Source organism: Myripristis murdjan, chromosome 13 (genome assembly GCF_902150065.1).
Source record: "Myripristis murdjan chromosome 13, fMyrMur1.1, whole genome shotgun sequence".
NCBI classification, from domain to species: domain Eukaryota; kingdom Metazoa; phylum Chordata; class Actinopteri; order Holocentriformes; family Holocentridae; genus Myripristis; species Myripristis murdjan.
Genome location: NC_043992.1, coordinates 8,381,714 through 8,394,313, shown reverse-complemented (window position 1 = coordinate 8,394,313; position 12,600 = coordinate 8,381,714). Strand labels below are relative to the sequence as shown.

The window sequence follows — 12,600 nt, the reverse complement described above, 5'->3', positions numbered from 1 at the left end:
GATGGAGAGGGAAAAGGGAAGAGATTCACCGGCTGATGGCAAGGGTGAGTAAGCAAAAGAGAGAGAACAGGTAGAGAAGAGAATGTACCCCGGACATTCACTACATCCAGCCTTCATCTACCTGGCAGTGCAGGCATCTGGAGGAGTATAATACAAAGAGCAGAAGGAGAAGAGAATAAGGCAAAGAGAGGTGATCAAGTGAAAAGCCCTGCATAGAAAACTGGTGAAATCTGTTTCTCTCTGTCTCTCTCCCTCTCTGGATATCTTTTCCCTGAGAAGAAACCAGGGTAGCTGTATGTCAGTGGCTCTTACAACTCACTAGCTCACACCTTCTCTACCACTTGTCAGCGATTGAGGTTTTAGATTGCAGCATCACCATCCATGTTGTTTAATCCAGAAACCAGGATAAATATTTTTTTTTCTGGACTCTTTAACACACTCATACAAACATAGAGACACCCTTACACTCTCACAGGTAATGGGCCCTCTTTGACTGTGAAGGAGGGTATCGAGGTGTTGATTTTTAGTGGAGAGGTGTATTTATATGTGGACTGTCTCTTGATTAGACATGCTGAAAAGACCAGATCCACTGTCTGACCTGGCATCCAAACTCCCTCTGGGAACAGCGCTAGCCGTACAAGCTCCGCACTCTGATACAAAGACACCTTGTCATGGGGAAAAAACAAACAAACAGCTGGTTCATCCTTGTACCCATCTTTGTGTACACTCTCAAACACACAATCCTTTTGTCTTTCACACATCCATACCATACCGTCACACAAATAAGCACCGTCAGGCTGGACTGAAGAAGCTTCTTGGATAAGAAGTGAAACGTCTTCAAGAATCTACAAATAGTCTCTCGAGTCAACTCTATGTGGATAACCATGACTTGGATGACGGAGAACCTTCACAGACATTTTGCCGAACATTTTGGGATGGACACCCTGAGAAGAATCGATCTCTCCCATAACATTATGTTATGTCAGAGAGCAGCGCCCTCTAAACTATTAAAACAAAAATTTAAATTAAACTGGAAATTCTTCAATGGTCTCTGAACTGGCAGGTGTTGGTAACTGTGCCTGTTCCCACTAAGTAGAACACACATTTGAACTCTGGTGCAGCCCAGATGAGCAAACCGTGGTCCATCTGAAAAGTCAGGTGCTGGATGGGGTTGAGGTCAGGGCTCTGTGCGGGCCGCTCAAGTTCTTCCACACCAAACTCATCCAACATGCCTTTATGGAGCTGCTTTGTGCACTGGGGCTCAGTCATGCTGGGACAGAAAAGGGCCTTCCCCAAACTGTTACCACAAAGTTGGAAGCAGAGAATTGTCCAAAATGTCTTGGTGAGCTGAAGCGTTAAGATTTCCCTCCACTGGAACTGAGGGGCCGAGGCCGAGCCCAGAAAAACCAGCCCATAGCGTTATCCCTCCTCCAGCAAACTTTACAGTCGGCACAATGCAGTCAGGCAGGGAACGTTCTCCTGGTGTTCACCAAACCCAGACTCATCCATCAGACCGCCACATAGAGAAGCCTGATTGGTCGCTCCACAGAACATGTTTCCACCGCTCCAGAGTCCGGCGGCGGCGTGCTTTACACCGCTCCATCTGACGCTCTGCGTTGTGTTCGGTGATGTGAGTCTTGCGTGCGGCCGCTCGGCCGCTCGGCTCGGCTTTACATGGTGCTGCCCCCTGGTGGCTGAGTTGCTGTGGTTCCTAAACGCTTCCACTTTGCAATAATCCCACTTCCAGCTGATGGTGGAATATCTAGGAGGGAAGAAACTTCACCAGCTGACTTGTTGCAGCGGTGGCATCCTGTTACATTACTATTACAGCACCATGCTGGAACTCAGTGAGCTCTTTAGAATGAGCCATTCTTTCAGTAATGTTTGTAAAGACAGACTGCATGGCTAGCTGCTGGATTTTATACACCTGTGGCAAAAGGACTGAATGAAACACCTGAATTCAATGATTAAGAGGTGTCCACTCTGTCCATAAAGTGAGTCAAAATTACTGTAATTTGACCTCGAAACATCTTTGTAGGTGGTAATTTATAGGAGGTTAGAGAAACTGGCTTGCAACTGGAAGGTGGGTATATAAAGTGAATGACTGACATTCTCACTGGACCATTCATTGTACCAGTGGAGCTTCTTAGTGGCCGTCAGTAGAAGCCTATGCTTGTACAGGGAGGCTGTGAATATGTGTAACTGTGGGAATATGAAGCAGTGTGTCAATGAAAACAGGCACAGAGCTGAGTCAGCTTTTCTGGAATGATTGAAGGGTTAAATAAATAAGATAATTTCCACAATCAGCTTACAGTGACAAGAGGATGTCCCCAGTGACAAGATCAGCTGCTCTGACCTCTACACAGATAACATGCCACTGGTGAGGCCACTGTGTAAAGCCCAGCTCGCTCTGCAGTGACCCCCTGCCAGGATGGTGGATCAAGATCAGTGTCGCTGTCCTCCTTACCAAGCCAGCATGGCAGTCGCCCGCAGCAGATCTGGCCCATCTGCACATAGTGAGTGGTAGACCCCAACAGTATCATCAGCACATCAGCTGGGAGGGAGTGAGCCGCAGCCAATTTGTCTTTTCTCCTCCATCCACAACACTGCACTGACAGTGAAGCCCTGCCACTTCCCCAACCAGGAGGGAAGGTTCACCAGCCCCTGGGTGCACAAAGGACACAGTTTACTTTATCACATGTATACTGAAATATGCACGGGAAACACTGATCTGGAAAATCAAGGAACAGGTTTATTTAGCTTTTTATTTTATTTTTTATTTTATTTTATTTTTATTATTAACCCTTTGAATGGGCATGCTTTTATTTTGAAAAGTTTCACTATTTCTTTTCATTTTTCATTTTTCTTCCCCTTCTTATTCTTCTTCTTCTGGTAATTTTCTTCTTTCTTTATTTGTTCTTCTTATTTATATATTAGTTTATTTATTTATTTAACATTTTTTTATTTTTATTTCTGGTATTCTTTTCTTTTTTGTTAATTTGTTGCTTATTTTGTGACAGTTGTTCACTGAATATCACTGGTCATTGAATATTTTCATTGTGACTCTTACTCAGTGTTGTAAGGTTTGACCTGGAAAAAATACTGACTTGACAAACACTTTTTCACATAGTCAAACTGCCACCATGTGCGTACGTGCATGTATCATGCTTGTGTTTACCCACAGCTCTACTATGTTTAAGAGTAGGTTTGGCTAATGGAAGTGAATTGTGATATTTGAAAAGATTACAGTCATTCAGGCTGCTGTAATGGAGCACGCCACTGACAAAGTGCTCTTTTAAACTAGAAATGTCAAAACACATGGATGGGGAAATTTACTGCTTAAAATAGGAGCATGATCAAAGCAACACATCCAAGAGAGAGAGAGTGAGAGAGAGAGAGAGAGAGAGACGGGAAGGACAGACAGGGAAAGAAATTGAGAGAACAGTTCCCACATAAATGGCCAAGCCAAAATGACAAGAGCAGCAGTTGGAGGCTGGTGTTGTAAAGCTAACTGGGGTTTATGGCTCCCTAACTGGAGTTGATGTCACACATAAAGAAAAAGAAAGCAATAAAATGGCGAGGAGAAATTCAAGGAGGTGAGATGATAGGAAGGGTCTTGAAGTGGCAAGGCTCTTCTTCACCCCAGAGACCCCTTTGTTGCTCTGTGGCAAGGACACACACACATGAACAACAGTGCCAGGGCTTTCCTGGATTTTTCTGAGACAAAGGCTGGAGAGTGTCATGTGCTTAAGAGGAAAAAAATCACAGTTTGACAGATGGAAGTGTCCACTGGGATTTAAAATTCATACAAAGATATTAAAAAAGATGAAAAATGAAGGTTGTGGCAAATGCTGTTGTTTATTTTGTAGGCGATATTCTTATCTACCAGTTCAATACTGTGCTATCACTATACAGGGCTGTCGATTTGATTCAGAATAGATTCTCGATTCACAACACATTCTCGATTGAGTGAATAGAAGGGAGCACTGTTTTCTCTTGCTCCAGTGTACTGTGTGCCAGACCATTCACTGAAGTTCTTAGTCCATTGAAATACAAGATGAAACATAACTGGCAGATAAGATAAATGGTCCACAGCCTTTTTTATTTTAAAACATTCACCGCATTAATTAATGAAGTAATTAATTTGAAAGCATCTTGGTGTCTCCTGCCACCATGAGAATGACAAAACGAGGGGGAGGCGGAGAGCTGTGTTATTAATGTGACGTCTCCAGCAGCGGAGAGCAGCCTCTCTGCTGCCTCGCCGGCTCCCAGGAAAGCCATCCTGGTCCAGGACGCTGAACAGGTGCGGGGTTTTTGAGGTGAAAAAGGCTGAGGGTCGAGTTATTTTCCTCACCTCGGAGTTGGTTTATGTTGATTGCACTGTAGTGAGTGCGGGTCAGCCAGTCTTGTTTGCTACTGCTGATCGCTGCTCAGATCCTCTAACATCGGCATAGAAAGTTCACAATATCCTGCACGTTCATCTCGAAAAGGTCATTATTTAGTCATTAAATCAAAATGTGCTTACAACCGCAGCCTTTTCTGAAGATGAATTACAAGATAACTTTGTGCATTGCAGAATGTCCAGGTCCGAGTTCCACCTTTTTCATGCCATCAAAATCACATGTTGGAGTCTTCAAAAAAGGCGTCAGCCCATCTTTGAGTACAAACGCCTCTGTACATACACACACCCAAATAGTCCCTGCAAAGCACAGTGGTGGTGGAGAAAACAGATGTTCTCTTTTGAAAGCATAAATAGCCTCTGACAGCATTTCTCTATTTTTCAGATGGAAAAAAAAATAAAAATTCAGTGTCGGGCCAGATCACTGTAAGTGTATTAATAATTTATAGGGGAGGGCCACCCCCTGTCTCACCATGTAATCTAATTCAAGTTACCATGAATAATGCCTGGGTGTTAAGTTCAGAGTGCTTTTGCCTCCAGGCTACGAGCAACTCTCACTCTCTTTTTCTTTATTTTCTCCCTCTCTTTCTACAAATGGAAACGCTTGTAGCCAATGAACTTTTCCCATGGTGGTCGAGATGGATGTCAGTGGTCATAGTGTTTTCCTGGAACTAATACTGATACAAAAGAGAGAATGCTGGAAACCAGGGATTTGGTGTAAGGCGAATACACTGACATTTAGTTTAGAACCTGTTGACATAAATCTTTAAGTTGAAAATTCCTAGAATACACTGTAGTATATAGGATCAGAATAATGTACTGTAAGTTATATGAGGATGGGCTCTTTTCAAGCTGCACCAACAAACATTTCTATGTAAAAGTCGATGTCCTATAAGTCTAACAGAGGTTTCCATTGACTGTTGGATATTGTGACTTCCGCGTTGGAGCTTCCCACCTCCGAGCTGACTGCCTTCCATTGCAGCTAACATGGACGCCCACAAGAAGACAGAGAGAAAAAGTTTGTTTATTGTTGACTGTATTGTTTGCCATTTTGTTTTGACGTCACGTATAGGTACTCTGCCAAACCCCTAGCTTTCAGATCTTTCATAGTTCTCTGTAATTCTGACTTGGAGTTCATACTTAACTGGCATTTCCTTGCACTTTTCCTTGTAGGAAGTCTGATTTATCCAAGTTCCAAGATCAATGCAAAGCTCCATAAATCACAAAATATCTTTGTAACAGAGAAAGGTGTCACATAACCGCTAATTGAGAACCATAGATTTACCCTTTTGCCCACATTAGATTCTGCTGTCAGGATAGTCGCTGGTGGGAAATCTTCTCCACGTAGGAAAGGGACAAATCCAAACTCCAGGGGCCTCATTTATCAACCGTGCATACGCACAGATGTGTGCGTAATGGGTGCGTAAGAACATTCCCACGCAAAGTATGGGATTTATCAACTTGTACTTTTGCGTAGGAACATGTGTAAATTTAAGTACAACTCTTACCATGCGTACACACAAAACCTAGTGGTAGAACGGTGAAACCACAAATAGAACGCACGAAGAGAGTCACAGTGTTCAGCAACTTCACACGTTCCCTGTTTCCTCTAATTCATAAAAAAAAAAATCTCAATTAGTATTTTAGCAGACAATTTCAGTAATTGATGTAACAAGTTATAAAAGACAGCTGTGACAGGACAACCTGAAAAGAAAACTTGAAATGCAAGTGCCATGGCTTATCTTGCACTATTGGAGGATTTGGAGAACCGTTTTCAAAGAGCGTGCTGACAGTGAGAGCACAGAGTGACATCTCAGCAGGTACCGCTTCCCCAAAAACATACTGATGGATTTATGCCGTGATTTACAACCAATTTTGAAGTGAGAGACAAAACGCACCAAAGCCATCCCAGTGCGCATCCAGCTCCTGTCCACCCTGGGATTTTTGGCCACCGGAACATTTCAGCTAGAGTTTGGAGACATATGCGGCATTTCGCAGCCGACACTAAGCAGAATCATGCCGGCAGTGTTGGATGCAATAATTTCTCTAGCCCCAACTTATATTCAGTTCTCATACAGACATCACCAACAAGCCGAAATTAAACGAGGATTTCACGCCGTCGCCGGATTCCCAAACATAATTGGAGCCATAGATTGCACCCACATCGCAATAAAAACACCACCACACAATCCAATTTCATTCAATCAATGCACAAATAATCTGCGATGCAAATATGTCTCTGTTAAACGTTGTTGCCCGGTGGCTTGGAGGAACGCACGACTCATTCATTCTGCAGAACAGCTCTGTGGGTGTGCGCATCCAAGCAGGAGCTGTTGAGGATGGCTGGCTTATTAGTGAGTGTTACAACGTTTTGAAATTATTTTAATTATTTCTGGGCTTCGTATGGTTTATTATAACGGCTCTATAGGTAATCGGGGATAACCGCTGAAGCCATGGTTAATGACCCCCGGAGCCAACCCGAGGACCCCGCAGGAGCAGCTCTACAACCGGGGTCATGCTCGTTCAAGAACCATCATTGAGCGCGCAATAGGCCTGCTAAAAAGCCGAGGAAAAAAATCCATTCATGCGCTCTTAAAGGGATTGCTGCTACCATATATGGTCAATTGGAGGCGTTTCTGAATGCAAATGAGCCTAACCATGCACGAGCATGGCAGTTTAGCACAGGTGGGATTTATCATCACAGATTGCTTACTGGTGTGCGTACGACCGGTGTCCGCACATTTGATAAATACGGATTTTTTTGTACTTACACACATTCTAAGTTTCATTCCTACGAAAGAATTTAGAACCTTTTCTACGCACAGGTTGATAAATGAGGCCCCAGGTGTCTCCTGTTAGCAATGACTGAGCGCTGCTTCCAGCAAAAAACACACTCACCAACCATGGCTGAACCTTTTCACCACCTTGACCCCCACCACACACTAACAAGAAAGCATTCAGTTTCCTGGTGTCCCCTTTATCGGATTAGTTGGTAATGAAGCCATCAAATTCACACAGTTACCTCTCGCTGCCATCTGGGCCAGCCAGCATGCAAACCTGCCAAGTGAAGCTTGTACGAAAGAAGCTTAAGTGACTGCTTTTCTGAAATCATCATTGATTTTAGTTTATATTGGTGGTTGTTTGAGTTGAGATGATACTTCCTAGATCATCGTTTATCACTTGTGACAAGTAGGTAATAATCCACGCTTTGCAATCAACCAGATTTTTGCTGTTTAAATCGCATGTAAAGCAGTAAATACCTCCTACAGTTACTGCTTCATGTGTCATTCTGAAGTTTTCCAGTTTTTTCGACAGGGCTTAGTCGAGCTTAGCTACTGCGTTTCCCAACAGAGATATTAATTTATTCATTGTTATGGCATTTTTGATGATGTATATTGTATAAAATAGAGGTAGAGAGTCTCCCGGCACAAGAGCATATTTTCCTATCTTGATGTATCTGACCCCCGAAGAACAGAGGTCATTCGATGGAATAATTATAGTGTTGAAATTCTCTAATGAAGCTTTTTCAAAATATTAAGTGCATATGCAAACATTCAGTGTTCTATGTACATCCCATGGCTATTTAGTTGTTTGAGTTTGATCCAGTTTTACACAGTTGGTCTATGTTGCGTTCTGTCCTCACCGTGGCTGAAACAGAAGCAGTTCCACTTACACAGTTCCATTCACTGGCCTGTATTAATGGCTTGCCCACTGGCTGTATTTTTGTGGTACAGTGAATTTCATTGTGTTACTGTGGGACAGATGAGGGTCGATGAGTCATTCCAGCAGCCCTGCACTGCAGCTACTCAGCGAAACATAGAAACAGAGAGCAATGGGAGGATGGCTCAGTAGTGTGAACTTCTTTGACACATAGGCTGCGTTCATGCAGCTTTTATGGACTCAACATGGTTGAGTACTGGCTGTGTGTAAGGAAAATGACTTATCAGTGAGTCTCTGTTGCTTGCAATAAATTCCAGATGTTCTGCCTGTTGTTCATGTGTAGTTATATACCACTATAGAAGAAAACGGAAAAAAAAAACTTGTATTTACGCTCATAAAATAAGACGCAATGAAGGCACTCTGTCAGTTTACAATGGCAAATTTTTTGGGTTGTTTTTTTGGGCATTTCACTTTATTTGATAGTGACAGCAGACAGACAGGATGATAGGGGAGTGAGAGGGGATGACGAAGAGCAAAGAGCACAGTTCAGAATGAAAGACCCAATCAAATGGACTCTAACTTTCTTGAATTGTTGTATTTCCTGTTGAAACAGGATGTTTGGGTGCTTCCATTTGTTATTTGTTTGGAAAGCATCAAAGCAACAGCCACACAGCAAGATTATGAGCCAAAATTTACGACAGTTTCTAAATCGGCCGTCAGTGAGCCTGCCACATAGTGCGTACTTAGACAGCCGATGTGGACTATGACCAAAGATTTTGTCGCAGTCCTCTCATCTTTTCTGCTGGAACGGGCAAAAATCCCACAGTGTATGGGCACCCTTATGCAGATCTCTTTTTAAATAATAAAGAATTTAGTGTCCTACAATTGAAATGGATTTCATTACTGTCTCCTGGACCTGGGTTGGCATGCTGGAAAAAGCCATGGCATTGGAGTTCCATGAGGTCTATCAAAAATTAAGGTGACTCATGCATTTTAAATAAGTAAGATGTGAGCACTCACTGGGGGATTGAGCAGTGGAAAGGTCATTGAGGAGGTAGTATGCTGACTGCTTGACTTTTGGCCCCGCTGATTGATTGACTTGACTGATGTTGGTCCTTGGTCTGTTTTTGCCACCTGGGGGATGTCTAATTACACCCTGCCAGGTGGCACAGGCCCACCCACCACTCTCTGACTGCCTTCAGGGCCAGGGGGTGGGTGGCAATGCCAATCTAATGGCTCCCCACTGAGAGGCATTTCCTGATGGCTGGCTGCCTGTTTGTCAATCTGCAGGCTGTTTGTACCTTACAAAGTGCTAGCTGTCTTGCATGGAAGACAGTTCTCACTTGGACAGCGTTCTCATTCTATGCAGACTTAATATGCTCAGAAGAAAAAGCGCATACACACAGTGCACACTTGAACAGACGTATTTTCTTCCTTCCTCCCTACCCTAATAATGATGCCAAACAGCCGGCCAGTTAGCCCCTTCACCTATGCTCCATTAGCTCGGGGCCCCTCCTTCATATTTTCATTAAAAGTGGAGGCACCTCATCAGCACTGAATCCTCATCTGTAATTAGTTAAGTAATAACAGGGGACACACTGCTCAGGCCTCTTAAAATGACCCATCGCTAATGATGCTACCCCCATCATGGTAGGCATCCCCATGCCCATTAGCAAGTGGGCACAGGCCACTGCTGGGACCCCCAGAGCGCCCAACCCTTCCCTCTTCCCGCACCCACTTGATTGGGAAATAATTGCAGCCCCCCTCCCAGTCATTTTCAGCACTGACTATTGTGTTTAATTAAACAAGAACTTTGAAGGGTAAAGTGGCCTTTGACGGGTTGTGTTTTTCCCTCCCTGGCATATTGATTGAGGTGTAATGATGATATTGGCAGAGCCATTGAAACAAAGGCTATCTGACCTTAAGCAAATGGCCTTGCCGCGTTCCGGGACAAATTAGTGTTTCTGATATGCTGCTTGATAAAGGCAATGACAGTGACTGCAGGAGTGTATGGGAGACTGGTTTTGTGTGTGTGTGTGTGTGTGTGTCTGTGTGTCTGTGTGTGTGTGAGAGAGAGAGGAGAGGAGGAAGGAGTGGGGGTGGTGGGCTGCCTGTGGGCATGGTCAGATGATGAGAAAGATGTGAGACGAGAGAAATAATGGAGAGAGAAATGAGAACATTTGACAGAAGCCCCCTATTTGCTTCAGTAGACACTGTAAGGCTTAAAGGCATCAAACCAAACACGGAGGCTCGAGGCAAAAGGCTTTATTTTTTGACCGGCACTGTTAGGCAGCTTTCCACTCTTTGCACACAGTTAGTGAGTTTAGTCATTTTGGGGATACAGTGCACTCTGCCCGGTGCAAACCTTTACTGAGGCTGGACCTTTACTCTGACCGGTCTTTTGACAGCTCCTCTCTCCTGTTTGATATCCTTCATCGCCTGTTCAGCTCTTCAGAAACTTTGTACTGATTCTGAATGTTGTTCTAGTATGGCTCTGATTTTATATTGGGATTGCTGAGTTCCTGTCTGCCCAACAAATTAACCTTAACCATAAAGAAACCTTGACCTTGACCTTGATTTGTGTTGTTAATATTTTTGTCAGTTTTCCATTAGCGTCTTGCTTTAATTATTCTCAGTATTCCCCATTTTGAATTTGGCTAAGGTGCAGGTCCTACCTCTAAGTTTTGTCACATCTTAATCTATTGTTTTTTTCTTATGTGTGCATGCGAGATTCTAATTTCACTGTAACTGAGCTGGTATCTAAAATTAGGTCCCTCTATCTTTCCATCAGCATGCCGCTTCAGATTTGGCAAAGCAACTCAGTGCTGGTCAACTTACTGCTGCCCAGTGGTCAAACATGCATTTTATATGGGAATATTGTTATTATTTTTTTTTAATACCCATTCCTTTTTTTAAACCTGCTCCTTGCACCTCACCGTCACTCAGTCCTCTGTGATTCATACTGTAATTGTAATTTCCTACATAAGATCATCTACACCATATTTGAGTGTTCCTGTGCATGATCATGACTGGTTGGAGAAATAACTCTTGACATTGGTCAGACCTTGTCAAACAAAGTGGTTTTCGAAGGCTCACAGATGCTAAATGCCCTGAAGTGTTAGCCTTGCTACTACTTGTTCCAGTTATTCACTTCACAAAACAGTGAGTCTTGGCATGGTCGGACTCAAACCATTCGGAAAATGGCTGACGGGAACTAACATGGCACAGCTAGTCGAGCTCACAAGTTCACTTTCTTTTGACTCTCAAAGCCATCTGGCCACGCACCGACCGAAGCGTTAGACTAGAAACCACAAACTGGCCGGACCAAACAGCGCTCCTTGTGGAAGTGCAGGTGTGTTTGAGGTGATGACGATCAGAGAAGCCACAGCACGGAAAAGAAAAAATATAGAAACAACAAGACATCAACATGGATTTTTTTTCACAAAAACAAAACAAAAAACAACGACAAAAAAGGTAAGAATCATGCACTAACATGCTAACAGGGAGCAATATTTATTTTCAAAGGACGCTGATTGGGCTGACCATTTTGTCGCTTCCAATAATGCTTCACTTGGAGCGATGGTTTAGTCAAACCAAATATCTTGTGAGATCAGCTCACTCAGGGTTACTTGAATAAGCTGATCTGTATTGCCTCGATTTTAGATCTTGTGCTCTGTGTATGCACCAGACTGTGGACCAGGCTGCATATTTTTGTTTGAACCCGACCCGAGACAGGAGCATAGTAAGACTAGTAAGCAAACCAGCCTGAGATTTTGCTTGCCATCCATCACTAGGTTACATTTACCGCCTGAAATAGCCTAGGTGTTTCCTTCAGTATTGTCACATAAACTCAGACAGAAAGTAGGTCCATCATATTTAACTAAAATAACACCAGTGTGACCGAACCTGACCCAAACCTGAATATAATTTCTAAATTTTTAAAAACTCGGCCTGATCCATCAAGTCCCGATGGGCTCAGGTCACTTTGATACACATAAAGAATTACAGCATACATTGAGGGTGATGCTTTGATGGTGATGAGACAATTCAGATGTATAATAAGATCTTGCTTACCTTGAAATAGGTATATTTTAGTGAGAAGTTCTGAATATTGTCTGTTCTCCTATTTGTGTTTACCTCCTTATATGTAAATTTGGCACTTTCAGGGGAGAGAGCCTCAGTCTGTCAGTGTGTTTTCTGAGTATTAAAGCTACAATCTGCAGCTTTTCTCATTAAGACAGGGGTTGAATTGTTAGCCCTGCCCTCCTCCACCTCAGCTGGTCAGTTCCCACTCCAGCACTTGTCACTTGTTATCAGTTGATGAGCATCGAGCCTGAGGCTGAAGTAACTGGTATCCATAAATATCCGGTGTTGCTCTCACTGCATTGCTCTGTAGCTGCTAGCTGCACCTTGATAGCCACAGCCCAGCTCACCACTTTCCCTGGCCAAAACACACGCCAACAGTGAATGGTGTAGAGCTCAAAATACCCCAGCATCTCTGAAAAGCCTATTTCAGTGTGGGGTTTATGCACACCTGCACA

At 43.4% G+C, this 12,600-nt stretch overlaps 1 protein-coding gene across 8 annotated transcripts in view; it reads left to right on the top strand.

Annotated features, from left to right (window-relative positions):
* The window catches only part of LOC115369625 (RNA-binding protein Musashi homolog 2), a 367,622-nt gene that overhangs the window by 261,704 nt on the left and 93,318 nt on the right, over positions 1-12,600 (top strand). The gene's annotated exons all lie outside the window — the stretch shown is intronic.